The 12703-nt window shown below is 56.9% G+C and overlaps 1 long non-coding RNA gene across 1 annotated transcript; it reads right to left on the bottom strand.

The window, feature by feature from the left end:
- Nucleotides 1–3924: 3924 nt before the first annotated feature.
- On the bottom strand, nt 3925–6093 carry LOC138243173 (uncharacterized). The gene is made up of 4 exons (XR_011192020.1): nt 5855–6093; nt 5017–5086; nt 4351–4419; nt 3925–4011 (listed from the first exon to the last, which is right to left on the bottom strand). It is a non-coding gene; the product is annotated as an uncharacterized lncRNA (long non-coding RNA).
- Between the last annotated feature and the right edge of the window lie 6610 nt (nt 6094–12703).

Genomic DNA, 12703 nt, shown 5'->3' with positions numbered 1-12703 from the left:
GATGGGTAAAGACCAGGGGGGGAATCAGGCCAGGACACTGGGGTAACACCCCTACTCTTCTCCAGAGACACCCCGGGATTGTTAATGACCACAGAGAGTCAGGACCTCGGTTTGACGTCTCATCCGAAGGACAGCGCCTGTTTACAGTCCAGTGTCCCCCCTCACTATACTGGGGCATCAGGACCCACACAGACCGCAGGGTGAGAGCGCCCCCTGCTGGCCCCACTCACACCTCTCCCAGCAGCAATCTTAGGGGGGGGGAGGGAAAAACCAAAAGCTAAACAGATATTTTTTTTAAAAAATTTATTGATGCTTAACAAAAGGTCATCAGTCCAGTCTGGGACCCCTCAGCTTCAGTCCAGTGCAGTCTGGGGTCCCTCAGCTTCAGTCCAGACTGGGGTCCCTCAGCATCGGTCCAGTACAGACTGGGGTCCCTCAGCTTCGGTCCAGTCTGGGGTGCCTCAGCTTCGGTCCAGCACAGACTGGGGTCCCTCAGCTTCGGTCCAGACTGGGGTCCCTAAGCTTCGGTCCAGCACAGTCTGGGGTCCCTCAGCTTCGGTACAGCACAGCCTGAGGTCCCTCAGCTTTGGTCCAGTCCAGTCTGGGGCCTCTCAGCTCCAGTCTAGTGCAGTCTGGTGTCCCTCAGCTCCAGTGCAGTCCAGTCTGCAGTCCCTCAGCTTCAGACCAGCACAGTCTGGGGTCTCTCAGCTTCAGTCCAGCACAGACTGGGGTCCCTCAGCTTCGGTCCAGCACAGACTGGGGTCCCTCAGCTTCGGTCCAGACTGGGGTCCCTCAGCTTCGGTCCAGCACAGTCTGGTGTCCCTCAGCTCCAGTCCAGTCTAGTGCCTCTCAGCTCCGGTCCAGTCCAGTCTGGTGTCCCTAGGCTCCAGTCCAGTCGTCTGGTGTCCCTCAGCTCCAGTCCAGTCCAGTCCAGTCCAGTCCAGTCCAGATCTTAGCAGGCACAGAACCAGGAAAGGAACCTGGAAAGAATATTGTTATTGCAGGTGTGAGGGACATAGACACAGACGTCACCATGACATCAAACAGCAAGAGGAGACTCCTCCTTGAATCACAGACATGACCGGGCGGCACCCCCCTGTCTGCTCACCCGCCCCTCCTCTTCCTCTTCTTGTCCTTCCCGGCAGCCTGCTCCTCCTCTCCCTCGCTCTTCCTCTCCTGAGCTACGGTCTCCGCCACCTCCATCGGCTCGTCCTGATCTTCTGTCTCCACCGACACGCAGCTCAGGGAGTTTAAAAAGACCCACCAGCGCTTCTGAAGCAGAGACAGGAGAGTCACGTTAAGAGTCGGACTGGACACTCCAGTACATGAACACTGCACTGAGAGAGAGAGGGGTTCATACAGACACACTGACTGGACACTCCAGTACATGAACACTGAACTGAGAGAGAGAGGGGTTCATACAGACACACTGACTGGACACTCCAGTACATGAACACTGCACTGAGAGAGAGAGGGGTTCATACAGACACACTGACTGGACACTCCAGTACATGAACACTGCACTGAGAGAGAGAGGGGTTCATACAGACACACTGACTGGACACTCCAGTACATGAACACTACACTGAGAGAGAGAGGGGTTCATACACACACACTGACTGGACACTGGACAGGAGTAAATAGAGGATCAGAGCATTACCCACCTTCTTTTTCTTCTGTCTCACAGGAGGTGGTGATTGGACCTCCTCCAGCTGGAGTCCAAAGAGGGAGAGAGGGGGCAGGAGAGGGACAGCACAGGGAGAGAAAGAGAGAGACAGGTGAGTCAAGTGTCCCAAGAGCACAGAGACTCTGCTGAGATCACACTCGCAGTGAGTGAGCCTGGGTGTAGCCCACTAATACTGACCCACTGGAAACCACAGGACAGAGAGGAGGAGAGAGACACACTGAGGACAGAGAGGAGGAGGAGAGAGACACTGACAGACAGGGCTGAAAGAGAGAGAGACAGAGAGGCAGGGACAGGCAGACAGCAGGACGAGAGAGACACTGACAGACAGGGCTGAAAGAGAGAGAGACACTGAGACCCAGGGACAGACAAGACGGCAAAACTCCACCACAGACAGGACAGGGGGCAGGGTGGGACCAGCACTGACCTCCTTCCTCTCTCCTGCCGGAAGAGCTGTCTCCACCTCCTCTTCATCCTGCAAGTCAAGAGACAGGCTGAGAGAGAGACGGGCTGGCGGGACATCGGCGAACAGAGCTGAAGTCAGAGAGCAGAGGAGACAGGCCCAGCTGGGACAACGCAGGACAGACAGAGAGACAGACAGGGAGACACACGGAGAGACACAGGGAGAGAGACCCAGCTGGGACAACGCAGGACATACAGAGAGCAGGGAGACACACGGAGAGAGAGAGGAGGGAGGGAGACCTAGCTGGGACAACGCAGGACAGACAGAGAGACAGGCAGGGAGACACACGGAGAGACACAGGGAGAGAGACCTGGCTGGGACAACGCAGGACAGACAGAGAGCAGGGAGACACACGGAGAGACACAGGGAGAGATGCCCAGCTGGGACAACGCAGGACAGACAGAGAGCAGGGAGACACACGGAGAGACACAGGGAGAGAGACCCAGCTGGGACAACGCAGGACAGACAGAGAGCAGGGAGACACACGGAGAGAGAGAGGAGGGAGGGAGACCTAGCTGGGACAACGCAGGACAGACAGAGAGACAGGCAGGGAGACACACGGAGAGACACAGGGAGAGAGACCCGGCTGGGACAACGCAGGACAGACAGAGAGCAGGGGGACACACGGAGAGACACAGGGAGACAGACCCAGCTGGGACAACGCAGGACAGACAGAGAGCAGGGAGACATGGAAAGACACAGGGAGAGAGACAGGGAGAGAGGGACAGACACAGAGAAAAAGAGAGACTCAGACAGAAGGACAGAAAGACAGAAAGAGAGAAGTACAGATGGACAAAAAGACAGAGAAAAGGACAGAAAGACAGAAAAGGACAGAAAGACAGATGGACAGAAGGACAGATGGACAGAGAAAAGGATAGATAGAGTGATGGATAGAAAGACAGAAAAAGACAGAAAGACAGAAAAGGACAGAAAGACAGATGGACACAGAAAAGAACAGAAAGACAGAAGGACAGAGAAAAGGACAGAAGGACAGGACAGAGAAAAGGACAGACGGACAGAAGGATAGATGGACAGACGGACAGATGGACGGACAGACGGACAGACGGACAGACGGACAGACTCTGCCCCACTTGCCTCGTCAGACATCTCCGCCTCTCTCCTTGCCCTCCGCACCGGGGAGCCCCAGGCGGGGCCTGGCGGGGCCGGGCGGGCGATGGGGGGCAGGACGGGCGGGGGCAGGGGCAGGGGCACCGCCCCGGGCAGCAGGGGGGGCTCGAGGGGCATGGCGGCGAGGAAGGGGGGGCGGCGGGGCGGGGTGGGCAGGGGCCTGAGGGGGCCGGAGGGGGGGGCCGGGGGCGGGGAGCGGAGGGGGCTCTCGGGCGAGGAGGGGGGGGACACCGAGCGGAACGAGCCGGGCGAGCCCGAGCGGGACGAGCCGGGCGACCCCGGGAGCTCCAGCTGCAGCTCGGCCGCCCTCTCCAGCTTCTGGACGAGCTCGGGGAGACACGAAGACACAACAGGATTCTGTCCAGCGGGGAGAGGGGGAGACACAACGCAGGGGGGATGAGGAGCACAGACTACGCCTGGACAGGTGAGTGTGTACACTGTGTCCAGTGAGAGTGTGGACAGGTGAGTGTGTACAGTGTGTCCAGTGAGAGTGTGGACAGGTGAGTATGTACAGTGTGTCCAGTGAGAATGTGGACAGGTGAGTGTGTCCAGTGTGTCCAGTAAGAGTCCGGACAGGCGAGTGTGTCCAGTGTGTCCAGTAAGAGTGTGGACAGGTGTGTCCAACAGTAAGAAGCTGTCTTACCCTGTAACCCAGCTCAGGGGTGTTAGGGGGTGCTCTGTCTCCTCCCCAGATCTCACCTTCAGGTCGTGTGAAATGCCGGACCACTAGGAGACGCTGGAAACGAGGACACAAGACAAAGGTCAGGTCCACAGAGCTCACTCAATCACTACAACAAGCAGAGACCTCTCGGCCATCAGGACTGTGGGGGTCAGAGTGGGGAGCTGTAGGGTATCGGGAGTTTAGGGGTCAGTGTGGGGAGCTGTAGGGTATCGGGAGTTTAGGGTTCAGTGTGGGGAGCTGTAGGGTATCGGGAGTTTAGGGGTCAGTGTGGGGAGCTGTAGGGTATCGGGAGTTTAGGGGTCAGTGTGGGGAGCTGTAGGGTAGATGTGGGGCACCGGGCCCACCACAGGGCGGCCGGTCCAGTCTCGCGGAAGGCGACCAGGTGAGACTTACGGAAAAGCACCGGGACTTGGGCCGGGACCTCTCCCGCTGCCAGTCCGGGTTCGGCCTGACCGGTGTGACCTGTGAAGACGCCAAACAGCCCATCTCCGAGACAGCTCTGACCACATAGCCCAGCCCAGTCGTGTCACGACTAGGGGCCTTGGGCAGTCTCTACAGTGTGTCCAGTGAGAGTATGGACAGGTGAGTGTTTACAGTGTGTCCAGTGAGAGTGTGGACAGGTGAGTGTGTACAGTGTGTCCAGTGAGAGTCTGGACAGGTGAGTGTGTCCAGTAAGAGTGTGGACAGGTGAGTGTGTACAGTGTGTCCAGTGAGAGTCTGGACAGGTGAGTGTGTACAGTGTGTCCAGTAAGAGTCTGGGACGTTCAGAGGCAATCTGTGCTCTCAGAAGGCTATAATGGACCTGCGACCCTGTCTATTGAGCCGAGGCGTGTCCTCAGTCAAGATCACCACTGGAAGTGTCTCTCCTCGTCTGGAGGTGTTACCGTGAGACCTGGTCTGTCAAGCGCTTTGCGCTGCTATGTGTGTGAAAGGTGCTCTATCAGTGAAGTTTATTATTATTATTATTATAATACAGCGAGCTCTGCTGGGGGCGGAGAGGCCAGTCGGAGGAGGGCTGGACGCTGGACGCTGGACGGCGGGCGGGAGGGGTGGACTTACGACGCCTCGCCGGGCCCGGGTCCTGCTGCGACCGCGCACGGCCGTGCGGCATCTCTGTCGGTCCATCGTCCTGCCGAGACAACCAGAGTCACAGAGGGGAGGGGAGGGGGCGGAGCCACACAGCTGGGCGGCTTGTTCCCCACCCCCGCCCCCCTCTGTGTACAGAAGAGCCTCCTGTCCTAACTGGAGGACCTCACCCAGCTGTGTCTGGAGAGAAGCCGGGGTATCAGCTTTGTTCCACACCCCCGCCACTCTTTGTGTACAGTAGAGCCTCCTGTCCTGACTGGAGGAGCTCACACAGCTGTGGCTGGAGAGAAGCCAAGGTATCGGCTTCAACCACAGGGCTGGGCAGCTTGTTCCCCACCCCCGCCACCCTCTGTGTACAGAAGAGCCTCCTGTCCTGACTGGAGGAGCTCACCCAGCTGTGTCTGGAGAGAAGCCAGGGTATCGGCTTTGTTCCCCACCCCCACCCCCCTCTGTGTACAGTAGAGCCTCCTGTCCTGACTGGAGAATCTCACCCAGCTGTGTCTGGAGAGAAGCCAGGGTATCGGCTTTGTTCCCCACCCCCACCCCCCTCTGTGTACAGTAGAGCCACCTGTCCTGACTGGAGGAGCTCACCCAGCTGTGTCTGGAGAGGAGCTAGGGTATCGGCTTCAACCACACGGACTGGGCGGCCTGTTCCCCACCCCCACCACCCTCTGTGTAGAGGTGCACCTCCTCTCAATATCTTTTTACAGCACAATCACACCCATAAGAGTGGAGTAACGGTAAAAAAAAAACAACTTATTTCTCCACTTACTTTGTTAGTTCTTGCCAGCGGCGCTTTTGACTGACTTACCGATTTCACGGGGATACTGAAGAGCGATTCTGTTTATTAAGCGCTATATAGTTCTTTCCTCCTCCTCTCTCTTCACTCCTCTGAGCTCACGGGGCTCCGGCGCCGCCCCCCGCTAGAATCCGCCGCTCTGTGACGTCAGGCGGCTCATTGTGACGCCTCCGTGACGTCGCCCCAAACGCGCTCACGGCTCGGCCGCGAAACAAAAATGGCCGACATTTTTCACGGTTGCTGTTTTTTTTTGGGTGGACATTTTATTTTTCCAACTCTCGGCGGCCAGCCGGGTGTCCCTGTACGACCCCGGTAGTCGCCACCTCGGACAGGCAGGGGAAACGGGTCCAGCTGTTTCCGGCCCAAGGGTTACAAAAGCTGCACTTGAATTTAAAGACAAAATCACGTCGAGGGCGCATTCAGCACCCCCACGTCCAACACGGGTTTCCGTGGGGTGGGGTTCAGTGAAAGTAGCACCCCCCCCGACCCCCAAGTCGAAGAAAGAACAACCTCCACCCCCCTCTAGCGCCCAAGGGCGGACATTTCGGGCCACGCCACGTCCAAAAAACACGGGTCCCCCCCGTCCTGCGGGGAAAAGAGACGCCATTTTCTTTTCCGAGCGCTGCGTGGGACCTCACGACCCCCCCCCCAAAAAAAAACGGGCTTCGGTAGACGAGGAAACCCAGGCACGTCGACCTCTCTACAACACCACCCGGCCGTTTCTGTTTCAGACCGTGGGAAAATAAATAAATAAAATGTCGCCCCTCACCGACCGCCGCGCAAAAAAACACAACTTCACGCTACAGAAACGGCCTGTGTGTGGGGGGGGGGGGCACGGGAAAAAAATAAAACCTGCGTGTTTTCGGCAGAGTAAGCTCAGCGGGGAAACTCCCTGAATCTCGGGGTTGCTTCTTGAACCCCGAAAACGACCTTTTTTCTCTCTCTCCCTCTCTCGTTTTCTTGGTGTCTGGGACGTTCACGAACTCCGTCGCGTCGGTGCGATTCCCAGCGGGACGTGAACATAACGCCCCCCCCGTGGGGCCACAGCGCCCCCGTGTGGCCGAGAGGACCACCACCCGCAGGGCTGAGCTTTTACTGCCGTGTCCCGCTTTCACTCTGGCGATGAAGGAGGGAATCAAGGAGGAGAATTAATATTGTGATCCACCAGTCCATCACAGGACACACACACACCCTGGAAAGGACAGCAGTCCATCACTGGACACACACACCCTCACACACCCTGGACAGGACACCAGTCCATCACAGGACACACACACACTCACACACCCTGGACAGGACACCAGTCCATCATAGGATGTTCAGTGCCTCTCTCTAATAAAGTAGAAACGCGACATTAGACTCCGTTCGAAACGGGAGAAATCACCAGGACACGATACACCTTGCTCCGGACGAAGGGGGAAGACCTGTACCTTCACGAGTCCGGGTTGTGAAAACTTCTTCTGGCAGTTCAAAACGTTTCGAAGAGACAACAGCGCTACCCTGTTTTCCATTTCTATCGTGTGTTATTATACAGTCATAAGTATCTGTCTTGATCACAGAGTCCCCCTCTCACTGCCAGGACTGAAGCCCAGTGCAGCACGAATAATAATAATAATTAATAAGTCTGGACTCTCCCCTCAGAGCTCTTCCCAGGTCAGGGGGATCCCCTCCAGCCCCCCCAGTGTGCAGCCCCCACCTGGATGATGCTCCAGTCCGCTCAGCACACAGCAGCTCTCAGTGGGGAGGAGAGCAGAGGGATGGAGCCAGTTCAGAGAGGGGGGGGTGATTAGGAGGCCATGATGGGTCAAGACCAGGGGGGGAATCAGGCCAGGACACTGGGGTAACACCCCTACTCTTCTCCAGAGACACCCCGGGATTGTTAACGAGCACAGAGAGTTGGTTTGACGTCTCATCCGAAGGACGGCGCCTGTTTACAGTCCAGTGTCCCCCGTCACTATACTGGGGCATCAGGACCCACACAGACCGTAGGGTGAGAGCGCCCCCTGCTGGCCCCACTCACACCTCTCCCAGCAGCAACCTTGGGGGGGGGGGGGGGGAGGGAAAAAACCAAAAGCTAAACAGATTTTTTTTAATTTTTTTTTTATTGATCCTTAACAAAAGAATAAAAATTACAAGCTTCAGTCCAGTCCAGTCTGGTGTCTCTCAGCTCCAGTCCAGTCTGGTGTCCCTCAGCTCCAGTGCAGTCCAGACTGGGGTCCCTCAGCTTCGGTCCAGACTGGGGTCCCTCAGCTTCGGTCCAGCACAGTCTGGGGCCCCTCAGCTCCAGTCCAGTCCAGTCTGGGGCCCCTCAGCTCCAGTCCAGTCCAGTCTGGTGTCCCTCAGCTCCAGTCCAGTCCAGTCTGGGGTCCCTCAGCTTCGGTCCAGCACAGACTGGGGTCCCTCAGCTTCGGTCCAGCACAGTCTGGTGTCCCTCAGCTTCAGTCCAGACTGGGGTCCCTCAGCTTCGGTCCAGCACAGTCTGGTGTCCCTCAGCTCCAGTCCAGTCCAGTCTGGTGTCTCTCAGCTCCGGTCCAGTCCAGTCTGGTGTCCCTAGGCTCCTGTCCAGTCCCGTCTGGTGTCCCTCAGCTCCAGTCCAGTCCAGTCCAGTCCAGTCCAGTCCAGATCTTAGCCGGCACAGAACCAGGAAAGGAACCTGGAAAGAATATTGTTATTGCAGGTGTGAGGGACACAGACACAGACGTCACCATGACATCAAACAGCAAGAGGAGACTCCTCCTTGAATCACAGACACGACCAGGCGGCGCCCCCCTGTCTGCTCACCTGCACCTCCTCTTCCTCCTCTTGTCCTTCCCGGCAGCCAGCTCCTCCTCTCCCTCGCTCTTCCTCTCCTGAGCTACGGTCGCCACCTCCATCGGCTCGTCCTGGTCTTCTGTCTCCACCGACACGCAGCTCAGGGAGTTAAGAAGGGCGCACCAGCGCTTCTGAAGCAGAGACAGGAGAGTCACGTTAAGAGTCGGACTGGACACTCCAGTACATGAACACTGCACTGAGAGAGAGAGGGGTTCATACAGACACACTGACTGGACACTCCAGGACATGAACACTGCACAGAGAGAGAGAGAGGGGTTCACACAGACACACTGACTGGACACTCCAGTACATGAACACTGCACTGAGAGAGAGAGGGGTTCATACAGACACACTGACTGGACACTCCAGTACATGAACACTGCACTGAGAGAGAGAGAGGGGTTCATACAGACACACTGACTGGACACTCCAGGACATGAACACTGCACTGAGAGAGAGAGAGGGGTTCATACAGACACACTGACTGGACACTCCAGGACATGAACACTGCACTGAGAGAGAGAGAGAGGGGTTCATACAGACACACTGACTGGACACTCCAGTACATGAACACTGCACTGAGAGAGAGAGGGGTTCATACAGACACACTGACTGGAGACTCCAGTACATGAACACTGCACTGAGAGAGAGGGGTTCACACAGACACACTGACTGACTGGACACTCCAGTACATGAACACTGCACTGAGAGAGAGGGGTTCATACAGACACACTGACTGGACACTCCAGTACATGAACACTGCACTGAGAGAGAGAGGGGTTCATACACACACACTGACTGGACACTCCAGTACATGAACACTGCACTGAGAGAGAGAGAGAGAGAGAGGGGTTCACACAGACACACTGACTGGACACTCCAGGACATGAACACTGCACTGAGAGAGAGAGGGGTTCATACACACACACTGACTGGACACTCCAGGACATGAACACTGCACTGAGAGAGAGAGAGGGGTTCATACAGACACACTGACTGGACACTCCAGTACATGAACACTGCACTGAGAGAGAGAGAGAGGGGTTCATACAGACACACTGACTGGACACTCCAGGACATGAACACTGCACTGAGAGAGAGAGGGGTTCATACAGACACACTGACTGGACACTCCAGGACATGAACACTGCACTGAGAGAGAGAGGGGTTCATACAGACACACTGACTGGACACTCCAGGACATGAACACTGCACTGAGAGAGAGAGGGGTTCATACAGACACACCGACTGGACACTCCAGGACATGAACACTGCACTGAGAGAGAGAGAAGGGTTCATACAGACACTGGACACTGGACAGGAGTAAAGAGAGGATCAGAGCATCACCCACCTTCTTTTTCTTCTGTCTCACAGGAGGTGGTGATTGGACCTCCTCCAGCTGGAGTCCGAGGAGGGAGAGAGGGGGCAGGAGAGGGACAGCACAGGGAGAGAAAGACAGAGACAGGTGAGTCAAGTGTCCCAAGAGTACAGAGACTCTGCTGAGATCACACTCGCAGGGAGTGAGCCTGGGTGTAGCCCACTAATACCGACCCACTGGACACCACAGGACAGAGAGGAGGAGGAGGAGAGAGACACACTGCCTGGACACCACAGGACAGAGAGGAGGAGGAGGAGAGAGACACACTGCCTGGACACCACAGGACAGAGAGGAGGAGGAGAGAGACACACTGAGGAAAGAGAGGAGGAGGAGAGAGACACTGACAGACAGGGCTGAAAGAGAGAGAGACAGAGAGGCAGGGACAGGCAGACAGCAGGCCGAGAGAGACACTGACAGACAGGGCTGAAAGAGAGAGAGACAGAGAGGCAGGGACAGGCAGACAGCAGGCCGAGAGAGACACTGACAGACAGGGCTGAAAGAGAGAGAGACAGAGAGGCAGGGACAGACAGACAGCAGGCCGAGAGAGAGACACTGACAGACAGGGCTGAAAGAGAGAGAGACACTGAGACCCAGGGACAGACAAGACGGCGAAACTCCACCACAGACAGGACAGGGGGCAGGGTGGGACCAGCACTGACCTCCTTCCTCTCTCCTGCCGGAAGAGCTGTCTCCACCTCCTCTTCCTCCTGCAAGTCAAGAGACAGGCTGAGAGAGAGACGGGCTGGCGGGACATCGGCGAACAGAGCTGAAGGCAGAGAGCCTTGGAGACAGGCCCAGCTGGGACAACGCAGGACAGACAGAGAGCAGGGAGACACAGGGAGAGAGACCCAGCTGGGACAACGCAGGACAGACAGAGAGCAGGGAGACACACGGAGAGACACAGGGAGAGAGACAGGGAGAGAGGGACAAACACAGAGACTCAGACAGAAGGACAGAAAGACAGAAAGAGAGAAGTACAGACGGACAAAAAGACAGAGAAAAGGACAGATGGACTGATGGACAGAAAGAGAGAAAAGGACAGAAAGACAGATGGACTGAAGGACAGATGGACAGAGAAAAGAACAGAAAGTCAGAAGGACAGATGGACAGAGAAAAGAACAGAAAGACAGAAGGACAGTGAAAGGGACAGATGGACAGAAGGAAAGATGGACAGAGAAAAGGACAGAAGGACAGACGGACAGATGGACAGACAGACAGATGGACGGACAGACTGATGGACAGAGAAAAGAACAGAAAGTCAGAAGGACAGATGGAAAGAGAAAAGAACAGAAAGACAGAAGGACAGTGAAAGGGACAGATGGACAGAAGGAAAGATGGACAGAGAAAAGGACAGAAGGACAGATGGATAGAAAGATAGAAGGATAGAAGGACAGACAGAAAGAAAGACAGACGGACAGATGGACAGAGAAAAGAACAGAAAGTCAGAAGGACAGATGGACAGAGAAAAGAACAGAAAGACAGAAGGACAGTGAAAGGGACAGATGGACAGAAGGAAAGATGGACAGAGAAAAGGACAGCAGGACAGATGGACAGAAGGACAGAAGGACAGACAGACAGACAGACAGACGGATGGACAGACAGACAGACGGACAGACGGACAGACAGACAGACAGATGGACAGACAGACAGACAGACAGACAGACGGACAGACAGACAGACAGATGGACAGACGGACAGACAGACAGACAGACAGACAGACAGACAGACGGACAGACTCTGCCCCACTTGCCTCGTCAGACATCTCCGCCTCTCTCCTTGCCCTCCGCACCGGGGAGCCCCAGGCGGGGCCTGGCGGGGCCGGGCGGGCGATGGGGGGCAGGACGGGTGGGGGCAGGGGCAGGGGCTCCGCCCCGGGCAGCAGGGGGGGCTCGAGGGGCATGGCGGCGAGGAAGGGGGGGCGGCGGGGCGGGGCGGTCAGCGGCCGGAGGGGGCCGGAGGGGGGGGCCGGGGGCGGGGGGCGGTGGGGGCTCTCGGGCGAGGACGGGGGGGACACCGAGCGGAACGAGCCGGGCGAGCCCGAGCGGGACGAGCCGGGCGACTCTGGGAGCTCCAGATGCAGCTCGGCCGCCCTCTCCAGCTTCTGGACGAGCTCGGGGAGACACGAAGACACCTCGGGATTCTGTCCAGCGGGGAGAGGGGGAGACACAACGCAGGGGGGATGAGACTACGCCTGGACAGGTGAGTGTGGACAGTGAGAGTGTGGACAGGTGAGTGTGGACAGTGTGTCCAGTGAGAGTGTGGACAGGTGAGTGTGGAGACTGTGTCCAGTGAGAGTCTGGACAGGTGAGTGTGGACAGTGTGTCCAGTGAGAGTCTGGACAGGTGAGTGTGGACAGTGTGTCCAGTGAGAGTGTGGACAGGTGAGTGTAGACAGTGTGTCCAGTGAGAGTGTGGACAGGTGAGTGTGTACAGTGTGTCCAGTAAGAGTCTGGACAGGTGAGTGTGTCCAGTGTGTCCAGTGAGAGTGTGGACAGGTGAGTGTGTCCAGTAAGAGTCTGGACAGGTGAGTGTGTCCAGTGTGTCCAGTGAGAGTCTGGACAGGTGAGAGTGTACAGTGTGTCCAGTGAGAGTGTGGACAGGTGAGTCTCTACAGTGTGTCCAGTGAGAGTCTGGACAGGTGAGTGTGTCCAGTGTGTCCAGTGAGAGTCTGGA

The sequence above is a fragment of the Lepisosteus oculatus genome, chromosome 14, assembly GCF_040954835.1.
Source record: "Lepisosteus oculatus isolate fLepOcu1 chromosome 14, fLepOcu1.hap2, whole genome shotgun sequence".
NCBI classification, from domain to species: Eukaryota; Metazoa; Chordata; class Actinopteri; order Semionotiformes; family Lepisosteidae; genus Lepisosteus; species Lepisosteus oculatus.
Note: the sequence above shows the minus strand (reverse complement) of the source record. Positions and strands in the feature narration are given on the sequence as shown.